General features: G+C 34.0%; 1 pseudogene; it reads right to left on the bottom strand.

The window, feature by feature from the left end:
* Positions 1-1,823: 1,823 nt before the first annotated feature.
* On the bottom strand, positions 1,824-6,589 carry LOC134268504 (uncharacterized; annotated as a pseudogene).
* Positions 6,590-18,504: the final 11,915 nt, after the last annotated feature.

The following is an 18,504-nucleotide window of genomic DNA, read 5'->3' as shown; positions in this document are numbered from 1 at the left end:
ACATCTACCATGGCAAGACAATTTTCATAAAAAGATAAAATTTACAATTTAAGTCTGAAATAACATGTATCCCCCAGTGTTACCATAGATAATTCCCTGTCAGCACCCTTGTAAACGGTGTTTCAGACCATTCATGGCAAAATATGAACAAATTCAAAACAATAGCATACACAAAATAAATATAATTCAATGAAACAAATAGCAAATAACATTGTGATCCATGACATAAAGCCCAAATATCAAGGTTTGTGATACCCAGGAGAATACATGTAGATGTGCCATAGACGCTAGATCCCACTACTGACTCTCTTACACATGGCAGACACTCACATGATTAATCACATGTAACACATCTGATGAAGAAACCAAAAAAGTGTCAGGAAGATTTCTGGCATAGATCATTTTGATTAATCCATTGTTTTTTTTCCGACTGCTGGAGTAAACAAAAGAAAACAATATTTAGAAACTTTATAAAGCTGGACCAATTATTATATTCCTCGGATCTATTTCCTCCCATCTTCTCATTTTAATTTTTCTCTCTGAAAAAAAAAGGAATAAAAATGTTACCAAGTACATGTTTGAATAAAAATTTATTTCTTAGTCTTATTCCACATTATTAGAAAACCATCAAAGACGTGAAAATGCGAAGTACATGGAAATACATGTTCAAGATATTAAGAAAGGATTCTTACCCGGACTTTGTTTACAAGACTGAAGCTATGGTCAGGCCTAATTATGCCGACAACTTAACACCACAACTTTCAGTCTCAACTTAATGAACTTCATCCAATGTCTCCACAGAATAAGAGTTTTCTCCCCTGAATTTACCTGCGGAGTTATCCTCCCTGAATTTCCACAGTCTGTAACAGTTCTTTTTCAATAAACACACCTATGCCTGCTCTGATGACCCCTGCTGACCTTTGAACCCATGAAGCATCCTTGGTGGTCACAGCGGTTCATTAACAAAGGACCAATCAATTTCATACAAAGCACTGTCAAAGAAGCATTACTGGTCTCTCTTCACCTTTTTTTTGGGCATGTAAGTTAAAATTTCACATTAATATTTACTTCTAGTCACTATTTTTCCTTTGATAAACAATGCTTCCAGCAATCAGTAATATGCTAGGAAGGATAATTTCACCTTCTCTAACAGTTTGAAATAAGTAAAAAAAAAATTTTACATTAAAAGGTAATTTTTAGGAACACAATAAAAGTTCAACTTTTCTATCACATCATTTCCATATATTGCATTTTATTTTACACAGTATCAAGGAATGTTAAGCATAGAAAGCTTACAAATATGATAAGAAATCTATTTTTAAAAAAACCCAAATCTTTTGTTTTACATGAAAGCATCAACCTCCTATTTTAATTCCTATCATATCAGTTTGCAGTTTTGTCATCTGGAGAATCTTATTAATTTTTCAACAAAATAAATATAGCTTGGCTGAAGCTTAATATATGGGGGGAAAAGCATCAGCCATGAAAAAAAAATTTGAAAAAATTTCTAACAAAAAACAAAAAAAAGTTACATGACACACTATCCCCCAAAACCCAAAATCATAAATAGAATGTTCTACCTATCCCTAAATTTCCCCCATCAGAGATTCCAAATATGAATCATTTGGAATGTATCAAATTACTGATAGTTTATACAAAACAGCATACAACTGGATATTTCTTGTCATTTTGTTGAGTTCATTCATAGAGGGTTTTTTTATTTTTGTCAAAAAGTACATAATGCAATGAAACAAAAACTTGCTTTCATCAAAGTTCCATTTTTCAACACATGTGATATAAAAATACTGATCATCCAAAAAAACATCAAAAAAGTGAGATAAATTATTTGACTCTCTAATAACAATGGTTAAAACTAAAATCCAAGCAACACATGATGGCGGGGTAAGGCAATATGAAGCTAAGAGCAGAGCAGGCCTAGTGCTGGTTAAGGACGAGAATGCTCCCTGGATCTGTAATGTAAAAGACAAGCTTCAATTAGCAACATTCAATTCATTTGCTGTTTTAAAATGAGGACATTTCAAAATATGAAATATAATTTTTTGTTGTGTTTATTGTTCACACCAAAATTGCCTTGTACACTGCCTACTACAGATGCTTCCATTTTTGAACATACAAGCAAATTCTCATTGTATTTGTATGATTGTCACTCTTCTACATCTGCAGGAAAAACTGTGAACAACTTCCAATCTCTATTCAATCTTAAGCTCGTCAACATTCCTAAGGCTTCAAGCTCTTTTACTATACAGCAATAATGCCAATTGCCTCCAATTCAACAGAGATGGTATTGAACTCTATAGAGGAGGTATAAATGAAATCAATTGGCAAGTACCTTCTAGACAAATATCCATTGATCTATGTATAACATAAAAGCCTTATAGGTTTTTCTGCGAGATTCGTCTAATACCCTTTACATCATCAAAACCAGGTATTTTGGTCAGGTTTTTTGTACAAGGACTAATTTTGTTTCTAGAAGTTATGGAATTCTTTTCAGTGTTTACTTTTCTGTATTAATTGTCTATATTTCATGACCCGTAATACTCACTTTTCTCTTTCAAATTCATTACAATCTCCCACTCTGAAATAAAAAAAAAAAGAAGGTAATTTTAAACAGATATTTTGGTAGACACATTAGAAGATTATACATTTTCATACTAAATCTAATCCTTACTTAGAACCTTTTAGACATGGTTATATATTCATCTACTCTTGCATTAATCATTGCAGAGTAATAATCCATCAATCGCGGTGCATTGCCTCATCATCAATACATTTACATAATGCTCTTATCACTCTACTTGTTAATATATTTCCAAAAATAAAAAATTCTGTAATAATGATACACTTTTGCCTTCCAGCAAAGTTGTCTGATTGAGTCCGCAACACCACAATTTCTCATTTCTTTTTATGATCTTTTTAATTTAGTCAATAATTATTCAAAAAAAAAAAATTTAATTAAATACAGCAAAACTCGGTTATAACGAAGTCACAGGGACCTATGAAATTACTTCGCTACATCCGTAATTCGTTATAACCGTATAAGAAGTTCATTAAATTTATATAGCGGGGGGATCCAAGATAACTTCGCTATATCCGTAAATTCGCAATATCCTGTTCGTTAAACGAGTTTTGCTGTATCAGTAATGTCAAATATGAGCATATATTCATACCTCTCATAAGATAGCTGGTTACATCCACCCTTTTAAAAACCCCCTAGAATATCCCCGGTTCTTTCCATATTGATTTGGGGGGGGGTGTCTGGACTCTGCCCCAACACTGCACTACACTCTTCCCCATAAACCACTGTCACATACCCCCTCACGGGGCTTCACTGGAGATCAATCACTCACAGTGGGGGTACACGTGTCCCACTGATAAACGAGAACTGCTGAGCAGAAGGGTGCTTGGAATCAGGGGAAAAAATTAAAGGTGCTAATTGATTTCACTCCGTTCTTCCCTTCTAAAGGAAAAGTTGCTGATTTGGAATTTCTAACCGAGTGTTTGTAGCCTTGGGTATTTGTGTAACTAGAATTGTTTGGACACTTCTGGAGTGCACCACGGGAACACGGGGAATTTTTTGAACTGTTTGAGTCAACATTAGATTTTCACTAGACTTAGTTTGGGCTAACCCTGAGCGGATGTAAACTACTGCTTGAAACAGAATTTGATACAGACACCATTGGTTCCTCCACTTCCAGTTGAGGATCAAATCCAAACACAATATCCAAGTTCTCATGTTCTTTCTCCCCCCTTAAGAAAATGACAGATTTTGCTTGCTTTTTTGCACTAACTTTTTGTTTGAGGAACTTGTGATTTGCTTGTTTTTGAGGCTTCACAACTAGATTTTGTCACCTTAATTTTAGAGAATATCTGATTGTTTGCACCTTGATTCTTTACCATGTTTACAGCCCTTTGGGGTAGTGTTTTTTATAGAGTAACTCTCCAGAGGTTCATTAATTCACTATCACTAGCTTTAGTCACACTAGTGTTCGACACAGCGTCTGTAACAGTTACACTGTCAATGGCAGCACTATTATCCACAGGGGATTGGGAGAAGAGTTTGATTTCACACTCTCCACTACAAAAGGTGATTTCTCAGGTGAACAAGGTAACTGTGTAGAGCTAAACAGACCTTCCTTTTTTTTCTGGTTTACAATTCCTATTCCGAATTTCTGACGAATGGAAGACCCTTCGTTTTCTTTACCCTCTGGACTAGAACCAATTGAATGCCTCCTCTCTGTAAGTTTCCCCTTCCAAAGGCCGATTTTAAGTCAACAGACACATTACTGGGGTCCTCAAGTCCTCGTAGGACATGTGGACACCAAACTGTTTGGCTTGGGGGAGGGGGCCATTTTCATATGAAATCTGGAGCTGGGAGACACGGCCTGTGCTGAGCAGGGAGTGATTTTACTGACTCCAAATCACTGTCGTCTTGAGGTTTGAAAAGAATTTCCTTTGGTACGTCCCCATTTAATGGCGACCATCTCTGAAAGACTGTTTTCCCCTGTCTTCCAGCACCAAGAGCCGGGAAGGATGATGGACTGAGATCCCTCATTCTTTTTCCTCGTCCTCCATGGCAAGGGAGTTGACGAGGGAGGGGGGGGGCGGGGTGATGGCCTCTGGGGTCGTCGCCTCTCCTCCCTCAGTGGAACACGCTGGGTGGTAGTAGCATCCTTGCTCACGATTTCTTTGACGGAGACAGGGACACCCTTTTTTTTCTTTTTTCCTACGACCTGGAATTCCTCCTCCACTGGTTTGGGAAGGTCCAGGTCTGTGAAGATATAGTAATCACTTCTTTATCTACCTCCTCAGTGTCTCCCAACACAATACTTTTGGGGTCACTTTTATGGTCCACCATCTTGTCCTCTGGCTCTTTTTCACCAGAGTTTTTAACATTGTCTTTTTTATTATTGTCAGACACTATGTTGTGTTTCTTTTTGGAATTTTTCATGTTGTTTTGTTTCATATTGTTAAGATTTGTGTCTTTGGGGGGTCCTTGGTCACTTTACCAGAAGTATCAATTATTTCAGCATTCTCACTTTCCATTTTATGGTTCATTAACTCCTTCTCTCCCTTTGGTTCCAAACTTTTTAATTTCTTGTTGGAAATCCCAAGCCTTTTCCCTCAGTAAAAGTAATGTCCCCATTATCATCTCACCTTCCAGTTTACTGTCCTCCAAACACACTTATCAACAATAATGTATTGGTCCTTGATATCCCCTTGGCAGTCTCAGTCTTTTTTTCTGGTGAGCTGAATCTTTCATTAAATTTCCCATTTCTATCCTACAGGTTTCGGAATTTCCCGATTCTCCTCGGAGTTTCCTTCACACTATTCTGGGAAATTTTTTTTTCCCTTCTTGTCTAAATTTACGTCTCCTGCTGTTACCTTCGACTTTCTCTTTTTATTCTTCTTGTTATTTTTGTCTGAGTTTGACAGGATTAACGTCCACTGTACCATTATTGGACACCTTTTTTTTGGGTGCCATCGTTTTCAATAAATGACAATATTTCGTCAATTTCTTTAGAACCTTATAGTTTTCAATTTCCTCCGATTTTGGAGGGTTTTCTCTGTTTTGTCTTTCTTGGTTTTTTTGCGTTTCTTTGTGGCCTCTTGATTAGAAGTAGAGGGGGAATTTTTTCCCTGAAAAAAGGGAAACCTTTCAATTGAATCATATCTGGTGGATTTTGGGTACACGGAGGAGCCAAGTTGGACCTTCTCTCATGTGCATGTACTCGTTTCGAAGAAGTGGTGTATGAGGATTTCCATTTTCATCTGTGTCACTATAATCCAGTCTTCCTTGCTTTTGTCATCTAAATCATCTGAAAAGACATAGGTTTGAAATTTTAACAAAACTTTTTAGGATATTTTTATTAAAAACTTACAAATGTCTTTTGAACCTCATCACAGTAAAATTATTTCTTCATTCATATTTCCACACAAATTTATACAATCATGGAAAAAAAATTGCAGATTTGAACTTGATGTATATGGAAAAATTGAATCAATAACCATGCCTAGAAACCACTCCCAAAGTATATATTTCTTGTCTACAATTCACAATTTTGGGGGGTTATTACAGTGGACATGTATAAAACAAATTTGTCCAATATTTACATAAATAAATAAAAAGTTTCATGATGTTAAAAATTCTTATCTATAATAGCTACAAAATAGGAATTATTCAAGTGCCTCTTCAATAATCATGATATAAAAATTACTCTTGTGATCTGGTGAAAAACCCCAATAAGCAACAGGACACATTAATATACAGAATGAACTTAACATTTTGACAGGCTGTCATATTGCCTGAGGAAAAATAATTCCTAACTGTAATGGCCTACAATTAGGCATGCTACCAAAATAATCAAATGTGTGGGCTTCCCATATGGATTTTATGCTGATCAATCTTTAAAAAGAAGAATTACAACCTTTTAAATTAAAACCTACACAGCAGTAAAATCCCTAATATGAGAACTCCTGATATTACACAGTTAAGGTCTACATCAGAACCATCTTTTTTTGTTATCCTATATCTGAACCAATCAATATACCTCTCAATACTTTTTCCCATCCCGGTAAATGTCAATACTGTTATTTTCACCATATTAAAACCATGTGCAAATAGGGCGTGTTACACAATTTAACATGTAGCAGCCATTTTGGAACACCAAATAGCTCTTCCTATCAGAATGACAAATTTAGACAAACATGTCTCTAATAACGGCACATATACATTCCAGTTTAAATGGAACCCCCGAAGTTAATCAATAACAAAAATAAACCACAATGTCAAACCATGTCCGGAGGTGAATAAAAAAACAGTGGGCTCACCTTCTGCTCACATATATAAATACATTTAAATGTCCGTCTAGTATACCTACATTTATATATCCACACCTGAAAACTGCTTCTTCATGAAGAAGTCATGACAACACATTAGTACTGGGACTTAAGTCACTAGTCACAGTCAGAAAAACATGACTCAGATCCTTGTGCACAAAATTCAATTTTCCCCGCTAACAATCACTTGTCAGAGGGCCTGTACCATTTTGTGTGTACACACTGTCGATTTGAGCAGGTAAATTGTAGTAGAATAGCTTGTTTACATAACTGACGGCTTCCACAATGGGATCTGTGGCGGTGTTATGGAACACTGACCCCCGACAGGAGGCAAGTCAACAGCATCTAACGTCCCCCGGCCTGAGAGGAACACCACTCAATAACAACACTGACAAGGACAAACTTAATAGTTCACCGTCTCTTCCTAGCTCAGTATTCCGGGAGCGAACAGCCAGGCTCCAAATCCTACTGTGTATTACAATCAATACTGACGGCAAACTGCCCACAATCTCAGATACTGGTGCAATCTTTACATACTTAATCAACGGAATGTCGTCTTCTTATGAAAAGTTCTATTATCTTATTCAAATTTTCTTCACCACATAAATGTCAGAAATGGAAATTCTACAAAATGTCATTCAGTGAAGGTTATACCGAGAAATGAAACATTCCCTACCTCTGTAAACTAGTTTTAACTGTGAATGTGTAGCCACCATGACAAGATAGAAGTGTTAGTCCAGATCACATGTTGGAGAGAGCTGATAATGACATAGTGAAGTGATAGAGTTCACATAAATCATAGTGTTGTACAGGTGGGAACTCCACACTGGGCTACTGGTCCCTAGGCCATTCTACTCAAACAATTACAGTCAAGGAAGGGCCCCCAAGTCATAAAACCAGCTTTAAATGCATTAATTAAGATATGTCAACACATTAATACCTTACAGATCATTTATTTAATTTTAATATCTACATACATTAATTATCACAAACTTTTATCACCTACACATTATCAATAATGATAACACATTGATCGCCATCATATCAGTGACACACTCTCTGGTTAACTTAAAACCTACCGAGGGAGCTTTTTTAGGGATTAAATTGAAATGACAGAAAGCTTTTAGTATTCTGTATAAACATCCAGTAGTACATGTAATCTGAGGACCTACAGAGATTGATACAGACATGTAACAGAGACAGTGTGAGCAGGTGCTGAATGGAGATGTTCCAGGCTCACTCGGTACATTCCAGTTATAAAGAAAAACATTTCTCAGGGCTAAACTGATACACATGATTCTCCTATGACAAAACCACAAACAATTCAATGGTGGTTCATAAGTGCCATATTCATTTTTTTCCAATGGGCTAATGCAAAAAAAGAGATAGAGATATAAATTTATATGTGGCATATAAGCATCAGTGGCAAGAATGAAGGAGACTCATGTTCTTATAAAAAAACCCATTGGAGTCCTTTCTTATTTTACCAAGAGAACATATCATGAAACAATTTCATGATTTTATTTCACTTCTTGATTCTTAGCTTTCTGATGGGCTAAAATTCAAGATTCAACATTCTAGAAATTGCAAAATTATCTGCATCCAACCTTCAAGGTGAAAAATCATTTAGTTCCTTACATTGGACCAAAATTAGACTTGGAACTATTTTTTTTCCCTTTGTACATGTTTAAAGAATGTTAAAAAATTCAAAAATCTTAAACAATATGTACATTTTTAAAATTTTCATTTTGTGGATGTCCCCCTTTTCCATGGGTTTTCTTTTAAAATAGGTTTGGGAATGCCCTTTTATTTAGTCTTATTTTTAACATTATTATTCATAAAAAATACACCAGTCACTTAAACCTTTTTCATAAAATTTCCATTAACTTTTTTAAAAAAAAAAATTCAAAACAATTTGATCAGAAGGTGGGCCCATTTAAAACCCAAAAAACCTTAAAAAGCTTTTAATTTTAAATTTAGAAATTAAGTTTTTAGTTATCTCCCGAAAATGTTATTTTTATTCTTCCATAAATATTTTCAAATTAACAAAAAACAGTAAAAAATTTCAAATTTTAGCCAAATAGAAATTTACTGTTTAATAATTTAAAATCAAAAATTTTATAAGGAAATGCATTTTAATTTATTTTGTGGGTGATGTTGCATAAAAATTTAAGATGTAAAAATTGTACATTTAATGATATTTTTAACTTCTTATTCCTAACAAACCCCACCCTTGAAAAAAATTTTCTTATAAATTACCCAATACACTTATCTGCACAGAATTTTTCAAAGTAGGTACTCCACAGGACAAGGGCTGTCGGTTAAAATTTTTTTCGGTTTATTTTTTTAGGTTCTTTCGGGTATTTTTCTTCTAATTAATGGAAAAAAGTAAATTTGATTATTTTAACAAAAAAAGAATTTTTCATTTAATCTTTTAAATAAAAACATTTTAACTATTTAAAGAGTTTGATAAAACAAAGACCCTTTATTTAAACACCTTATAATTGAATGTATTAAGAAATCCTCTTTTTGGCCAAAAAAACCACACCTTAAAATTTAAAAACCAAATTGAAAACAAAATTACCCAACCAAAATTTTCCCGGGCCGGGGGTTTTTTAGGTAGTACACCCACAGGACACCAGTCAATAAGCCATTGTTTCATCTATTTCATATAAAGAACCCACATAAACAAGGAAAGGTAAACAGCACCCCCAAAAACCTTATAAATTACCATGTCAAAATTAAAGACATATCCATTAATACCAGGTCATAGCTGGGGTTTTAAATAGTCCTGCTCCTAATAAAAAGGGCCATCATTAACTCACCTGAAGCATGAACTGCGAGGGGAAGATAAAGGTCACACAGCCTTAATGGATTAGGTAGTCCTGCAGCACGGGGGTAGTGAAGAAATGACGGGCCCCCCCCCCTACACACTGCATCATTAATCCAAAAGACAACACATCAAGTCCACACCTGTATTCTTATAAAGTAAGACACAATCCTCTGTAAAGAGAATCAGCTCTCAAAAGATAACACTGCTTACTATCAAAGTGCAGACCTGAACTAAGTAGATTATAGAAAGCCACGTCACAAGAACTGGCTACCTGAGGTTTCTACCTGACGCTGTGGGAGAAGGGAGGAGGAATTCTGCACACGTTGCTGATGTGTCCTCGTAGCTTTCAATCGTCAGACACACATGACAGTGCATGAGAATGGATTCAGGACATACCAATATATGACCTCTCCCCGGCGTAAACAACTCACTGATAACAAGGACAGATTTCAATGAGGTCTGACCTAAAAAACACACAGCACTGTGTGACAACTGGCCACCTTCCTTCACACATGTACATATATCACAAACATCACTTTCTCAGATGCTGATATTGAAATCAATACTACAAGATGTCCATACATTCCACCATCGTGGAAACCCACAGGAAGATGCATGTCTAACAGACAGCAGATAACACTTAAAATATCACAGCAGCACTTCACTCTGATTCCTACACACGGATCTCGAAGGGAAAGGATTTAACCAGTGATGTCAACAAAACTGATTTAGACAGACTGAAAATTAAGCTTTAATATATACATGAGGTCTGTGGGCTACAACACTCACCTTGGTAACAAAAGTACAAAATTTCTTCCATATGCTAGGTCTTTATCTGCCTCAAATGCCCCGTTTATTTTTGCATAACCCCCCCCCCCATGAAAACAAAATGCTATAAACTTATGATTTCAACTTTAAGAGAATAACAGATAGGCATTATTCAACAAGCTTTAAATATGCAGTCATTTTATCACCAAAACAAGCCAGATACCCATTTCAATTTATTAAGGACTACGCAAAGCTTTTATTTAACAGTCTTGAGCTTTATGATTGCACCTTTCATAAGATTCAATGTTAACATTGTAAAAAAAACAACACCCCATTGTAAAAGTGTGACTCTTCCACCAGAAGGTCAACTTTGGTACTCCCCTGGTTCTAACAAAATACTGTGCAATTTACACACTTCTCCTATTCACAATATGATATCATCCAAGAACTCATTTACCACAAAAATTCTGAAATTTACTGTCTAAGGATGCCTAAATTATACCTGGCATATAAATTATTCACCCTTGTACAAGTGGTATGATCTAAATAATTATTAACTGAAACAAAAATAATGGAGCTAAATCAATGATATGTCTAGTCAGAGCCTCAATCCCTCAATCTATAGATCTGATCCAGAGACAGCCAGGCTTTCAAATTTCCAATTCTGCTACAAGTGATTTCTTGATAAACAACTATGTTCAATCAATGACAGTTAAAACTCTGATCAAAGAAGTGTTTTACTACCTTCTGATTTCATGTAATATCCAGTTCTCCAGTGCCTTGTTGTCAAAACGTATTTCTTGTCAATCCTCAGCAATAACACAACATTCCAATCAACTCATAAAGAAGCATTTCAATCCAATCTTTACAGCATCACACAAGTTTATCAGTTAATAGCAACACTGATATACCACACTGTATACGGAATACAGGCTCCAAGCACACAGTACAACACTAACAACAGAACGTACTGGGTTGTAGCTGAGAGAGAATATGTCTACTGTGTGTGTGTGTAGTAGGGGCAGCCATTACTTCACCCATAAATTATTCAAAAAAACAGTCAATATCATCTGCATAACATAACAACCAAGGCTATATACTGCTGGTGTTTAAGAGCTTGAACATAGCCGAGCGTGAAAGGGTCAGTATGTACCCGAGTTACACCAATCAATTAACCCCCACCATTTAGCTCCCCCTCAGTGGAGGGACAGCAGTAAAAGGGTAGTATGTACCCAGAGTCTAACCCCCCCAAACCCCCCCTCCTGTGGAATTAAAACCCTTTTTTTAAAACCCCCAAATTATAGCCCCCCCCCAGTGGAGGGACAGCAGTGAAGACTCAGTATGTACCCAGAGTTAACACCCCATCAATTAACCCCCCCCCATTATAGCTCCCCCCCCAGTGGAGGGCAGCAGTGAAGGCTCAGTATGTACCCAGAGTCTACACTGCATCAATTAACCCCACCCGTTATAGCTCCCACCCTCCCTCAGTGTCAGAAATTGTAAGAGGTTATAATGCTGCTGACATTTTCATGCCAATTTTCCTAAATTGACAGCAGTTATTATTCTCATGCATGCAAATACAAAATTATTTTAAACTTGCACCAACCAAACTTCTTTTAGCCCAAAACTTAAATAAATAAATTTTTTTAGAAAATTTTGATGAATTTGTAAAGAATTATACCATTTAAGATATCCATGCTAAATTAGAATATTATGCTGAATATTAAATTCCTATAATACCTAGGAAATAAAATAAATTATTTTTAGTTCTAGCTATAAAGATAAAAGCAAGTAAATGAATTTGGTAATGACAATATTTACAATATGACCTTAAAATACATGCCATACTACCAAAAGAGAGGCTCATGGGCCACACTGCTCACCTGATTCCCCAAAATCTATATCAATATTATATAAATTAAATATTTAAAAATTTTGCAATTTATTAAAAAAAAAAGGTTTTGTATTTTATGAGAAGTATTTTTTAGTGATTTTATAACTCTTATTATGAGTTAAAGTCAACTGTTAATGTGTTGTTCTAAATGACAGGTGTTTACGTTCAACTTGCTAGCTGGAATTGTCAAATAAACAATGACCTTGATGAAGGTTGTTTTAATAAATTTAGAGTAATGATACCCCAAAAAAGAAAAAAAAAAAATTACTTAGGTTTTTAAATACATTTTCATCAAATCAAATAAATGTCAGCTAAATGGAAACATTCAATTGCTTTTTGACTTATGCTTAAATTTACAGTTATCCATAACAATAATTATATATTATAGTGTTGTGATTTACGTTCCCTTTAATTAACTGTAGTCTGGATTTGACAAATCATGCATGAGTTATATTTAGCATAGTATGCTTTTGGTATATAAATCCCTTGTACAACATGCAATAATAGCTGGTATGACTGAAACAAAGCCACAGGAAGCTTAATAGGACGATTTCCACCTTAGTTTGGACTTTCAGTAAGGCGTGGCATTCTCGGCGCTATGTAATTAGTGTCTGTAAAATGGCGAATAATTTCTTTAGTAAGAAATTGATAATATATATCAGGAACTTTAAATTGTTGTTGACAACGATAGAAACTTAAAGGGGCTGGGTGGTCATGGAAACTCTGTAGAATATACTTTTTTCCGCATGGTATTAATTTACGCTACATGGTAAGCTGATTTTTTGCAGAAATTTGTCCAAGCGTACTTAATATACATGTCAGGTATATAGGGACAGTCAAAGAAATCTGCGTAATTTTTTACCTTCGGATTAAAAAAATTGAAATTCCCGGGGAAATTATACACCGTGGAAAAAAGTACCTCTGATTTCGATCTCCTTTAGAAGAAGAGCTCCATATAAAGATATATATACAAAAATGATCAAATTTTAAAACTAATATATATGAGATTTTCCTTTGTCAAATGATAGTTGACAGCTAAAGATTTCATATCTAAAAATTAAAGTTATATCTGGTGGTTAATTTGTTTTTAATTTGTTGACCCCCCAGCCTCCTTAAGCTCCACCTCTTTGCCGGAAGAGGCAATGTTATTGGTTATTCGTTACACTAATTGGCATTTGCGCAAATTTCTAAAGGAAAGCTGTGTAAATTTCAGAAGCTAATTATGTAACGTAAAAATCCACCCTTCTGTAAGTCCAAACTAAGGTGGAAATCGTCCTAAATCAAAATAACGAATACCCAATAAACAGTTGATTCTACAGTCGTCCTTATAGTGCCAAAAGAAATGTCCAGAAAAAAAGGGGGGGTTTATTTATTTAGTTTTCATGTATTACATGCACCCCATCCCTCAACTCTGAAAATAAATGAAATCGACCCTTTACCTTCTTTGCGCTCTCATTTAATTGATTTCCACAGTATGCAAATTTCCCCTCTTTTTATTAGATTACATTTTTGACACAAGCAAGCTGCTTAAAAAAGATAGCATTGAGTCACACTTTTATTACAACTGTTTAAAAATTATCGTATTACAAATTCACCTTGGGTAAATTGAAATTTTCACCTTAAATCACAAAATGCAATTATGGGAATATTATGTTTTTCCTTCAAATATTTCAATTTCCTTAAAAAGAAAAAAATCCCAATTCAAAGAAAAAATATTTTTTCCTGGGTTTTTTTTTTTTAGTATAGATCTTATTTTAAAAAATCCTGATGAATTCTGTATAATTATTTCTCATTCTCAATCTGTCAACTATAGATACAAAACATCACTTTAATTCCAACATCTCCTATCAAATTTAAATTCCTTGGATAGTACTTTAACAAGAGATGTTTGTGAAACACATACCCCCTTCCCCCTGGACATACATGCAAAGAAAATGAACTGACACTGCAATTAATTGAAAATATTTCTAAGTCCAAGGGGCATAATTCTGTCCAAAATGGCCCGATCATTTCCAAAAAAGAACAAAACCTATATATTCTTATAATAAATCTGTATACCAAATTTCATTCAATATGTGCAACCTCTGCAAAGAAACTGAACGGAAAACTTGGAGGACCGACAGACAGACAACAGCAAAGCAATATGCCCTCCCTTCTTCGAAGAGGGGCATATTAATAAAAGAAAGTGAGGTTTTGAATGTCAAGAGACCCCCGGACCATAATTCACATAATTTACACCTTACTTGTGTATAAGCCCTAAGTGTATGATTACAAATGAAGTACAAGTTATATTTACTACTATTATGTACCAGTAAATGTAGAATACTTTTACACTAACAAACATGTCCTGATATCAAACTCAGTATTTTCGTGATACAGCTGTTGTTTTTTCCTTTTAAAGAAAATTTTTCCTCATTATCATGCACTTACAATGACAAAACTGTTAAGTCTTTTTGCATTTCCTGAGTATACATACTCTTAGGTTAAAATACAATACAGGTCCAGTCACTAGTGCAGATTGATTGATTATAATTTAATAGGAATATTGCATGGTTTGTAATTTTTAAAAATTTTTCCCATTGATTTTGCCATTTTCGAATACCCCATGATTTCCCAAAACGTTTTTTTTTAAAATTCTCTTTTTTAAACCCAAAATTTCCCTACCCCATCGCCACCCTTTTTTTCAACAAATCCATTTTTAAGTTCATTTCCAAAACCGCCACATTATGTGGTAGTAAGGTTAATTGGTTGATGAATCCCTTTGTAAACATCAAACCCCCTCAAGGTAAGCAATTAAGAAAAATAATTTTTATAACTTTCAATAATTTTGTTTTTTTTTTTAATAAAATATTTTGGGGTTCGCCAGAAAGGGTCTTTAACACCCAAAAACAATTTAATTTATGATCTCTGTTTTAAAAACAAGCGTTTGCTTTAAAAATAATTAAAGTCGAAAATTTGAACTTTTTAACAATGATGTCTAAACAATTAAATTTAAGAACCCATTTTAGATTTTGGCAAATACACACATCGACCCAGTTAAATTTTTTTCTATATCAGACGTCAGATTTAATGTATACAAAGAACTTTCCTTATTTCATAAGAATATTCTGTTTTAGCGAAATTTTCTTTAAAAAATTCTTAAGTATTTTCAAATTTAAAAAATTTTATATTTTATATTTAAAAAAAGAATAGAAAGCAACTGGTATTTTTAAAAATGATAATTACTCTTATTTCCTAAAAGATGGAAAATTAATTATGCCAAATTCGTTATACCGCCAGTTTTAAATTACAAAAGGTGGCGGTTTAAGAATTAAAGATATTGGGAAATTTTTTCCCTGAAGCTCTTGTTATCTTCTTAAGGATACCATATGAAAAAAATACCGTTATAAAAAACAGAAAAAATTAAAATTTTTGTAAACCCTCTTTTTTAACAACCTCAGCCTGATGTAACCCCCTATAAAATCTGTACAAATGACAACTAAATTTTATTTTAATTTTTAAAAAAGTTTTGAATTCATAATAATCCAAACAGAAGACCGGGGAAAAAAACTTATTTTAATGTTTATAAATTAATAAGGGCCCTAACCCAACACCCCTTTTTAACCAAAGCTAAACCTACCCCCTAAAAGAACATAACTGAAGATGAAAAAAAATACCTCAATTTAAATTTAAACGTCAACCAAAAGAAAAGAGGTGACAATTTATTACTCATACATATATACCAATACATTAATGTAAAACATACAGTCCTTAATAAAGCAAAATTTCCGCTTCGTTCAGTTTAAAATTTCTTTACCACTGAAATCAATGTACCCTGTCTAGCCCAAATTATTTTCAGTTTCCCCCTTAAAAAAGTTCTGTGTACGGGGTCAAAATCAATATTTACCCCAAGTTCCCCCTCCTGCGAATTTTCCCAAATTTTTAACTTCATTAATTGCCCCTTTAGGGCATTTTAAATTTAAGGAATTTGGAATCTTATTGGCACAAACTAACACACCATAACTTTCAAAAGAGCCAAGTGGTTGTTTTTTTTTATCTGCACATACAGACATGTCAAGTTTATTAATGTCTTTACTTTTAAAAACCAGGAAACTCCCTTATTTAGCTGTCAGGCTACGGTGATAGGCTGGGGTACAATGTAATAAGCCGGATCAATACAACCATATTTTTTAGGGAAACAACTTAAGATTTTGAATTTTTTATAAATACAAAGGATTAAGAGGGGCAGATATTTGGAAAAGGCTTAATATAATGCTGGTAAAGCGTGGATCATATCTATATTTACCGATTAATTTTAAAGGAATTAAATTATATACATACCTATTAATCATTCCTCCTGTCTTAAGAAAAAATTTTATTTTAACCGTGTACTTTACACACAACATGTTAAATACAAACCATGACATTACCAATATTTGGTAAAAAAAATTTAAATTTCCTATGTTATTTTCTTTTTAACATTTAAATGATCACCAAATCATCTAATTATAACCAAAATAAAAGCCTTAAAATTTAATCCCTATCTAAACCTTTAAAAAAATTTAAAAAACCTATAGGGGCCTCAAACAAAGTTAAAAACCAATCAAATGTTAGGGGGTTTATTGTACTCCTTAATAGGAAATTTTCAATCAAAACATTTAAACAGACGCTCAAAAGGCCAAATTTGGGAGTATAATAATATGTCTTTTAAGAAAAATTAATAAGGATTTGAAAGGTTTGGGAAAAAGATTTAGCCTGTTTAGAAAAACTTTATTTTCCCCAATGAATTTATTTCCAAACCTATATAAAGGGACATAATAAAACAAATTGTCTCCCTTTTCTAAAGACTTCCAATTTTCCCAAAAAATCCAACTGAAAGATAAAAGCCATGGGTTCAGGGAGTAAAAAACAAAAGTGAGTTACAAATTGGATTTTACGTTTCAAAAACAGACCCCAAAAAGCATTTTCTACACCACAAAATTTAAAAAAAAAATTATGTATTAGTTGCAGTTTTCCAACCATGAAATCAATCCCCACCCCAAATTACCAATCCCCCTTTCCCTAAATATGTGATTTACAGTATCACACCGTAATTTAACAGTAAAATTTATGAGGGTGTTTGGAAAAATTTTAACGTGTGTATATTTTTCTTTTTAAAGAACGACTTTTGGTAAAAAAATTTTCATATATGTTTTTAAACTTAAGAATTTAAAAACAAATTTATTTCACAATTTTAAATTTTTCCTTAATGGTATATAAAGTATCAAAGGGGGCCCGGCGCATCAGAAAAACAAAGAAAAAATGTCACCAATTTTCCCCCCCTGCCTCTGACCGCACGAGAACTTTTAATTGGCTTTTTGCTACACCAGTTGACATTCGGCCAAATTTCTATCCTTTGTATATTTCAACAGTGAAGGAAAGCTGTATGAATTTCAGAAGCTGATTATGTAAAGTCGAGAATGAAACGCCTTACTGAAAGTCCAAGCTTAACTGGGAATTGTTCTCACTGAGTGCAATTTAAACTGCACAAACTGCACAGACTGTAAATAGGACCTCATTGGTTCTGAATATTCAGGTTTTCCAAGTTTTAAATCAAACGTTTTGGGATTGTTGATCTATTTTAAATTCATTAGGTACTAATCAAGCTGATTTTCAAGAGATTTTGAACAGAAAATCAAAATGCATGCTACAGCATGTACAAAGTGAGTTAACAAAACACAAAGCATTTTATGCATCACTTCAAGTAATTGGTGCAGCATATCTTGCAAACCATTCTGTGTAAACCATGAAGCATTGCGAGCAAAACTGCACCAAGTGACACATCTTTGATGCCCATGCCACATTTTACATAAGAAGTAATTAAGAGTGAAATGGCTCAACACAGTATCGATTCACCGCGGTATTTTTTCTAGGTTTGATACATTGTATAAAATCTCTATTTTCAGTTCAGTTCGTTTTTCGGTCGGGATTGTCATTCAGTCCGGTTTGGCATAAGGTATAAACATGTTCCTCCCAGGGTTCTCCATGAGCTGTTTTACTGTGTTGCTCCCGACACAGTAAAATTTTCTCCATACAGTAATGATTCAAATATTATGCGTGCGATACAGTAAGATCAGAAAATCCAAAAATATAAATTCTCTGTAACTGAAATTTTAAACAAACAATTCTACTG

Source organism: Saccostrea cucullata, unplaced genomic scaffold (genome assembly GCF_032062105.1).
Source record: "Saccostrea cucullata isolate Sc308-1 unplaced genomic scaffold, CSIRO_AGI_Scuc_v1 ctg7042, whole genome shotgun sequence".
In the NCBI taxonomy this organism is placed as follows: Eukaryota; Metazoa; Mollusca; class Bivalvia; order Ostreida; family Ostreidae; genus Saccostrea; species Saccostrea cuccullata.
Note: the sequence above shows the minus strand (reverse complement) of the source record. Positions and strands in the feature narration are given on the sequence as shown.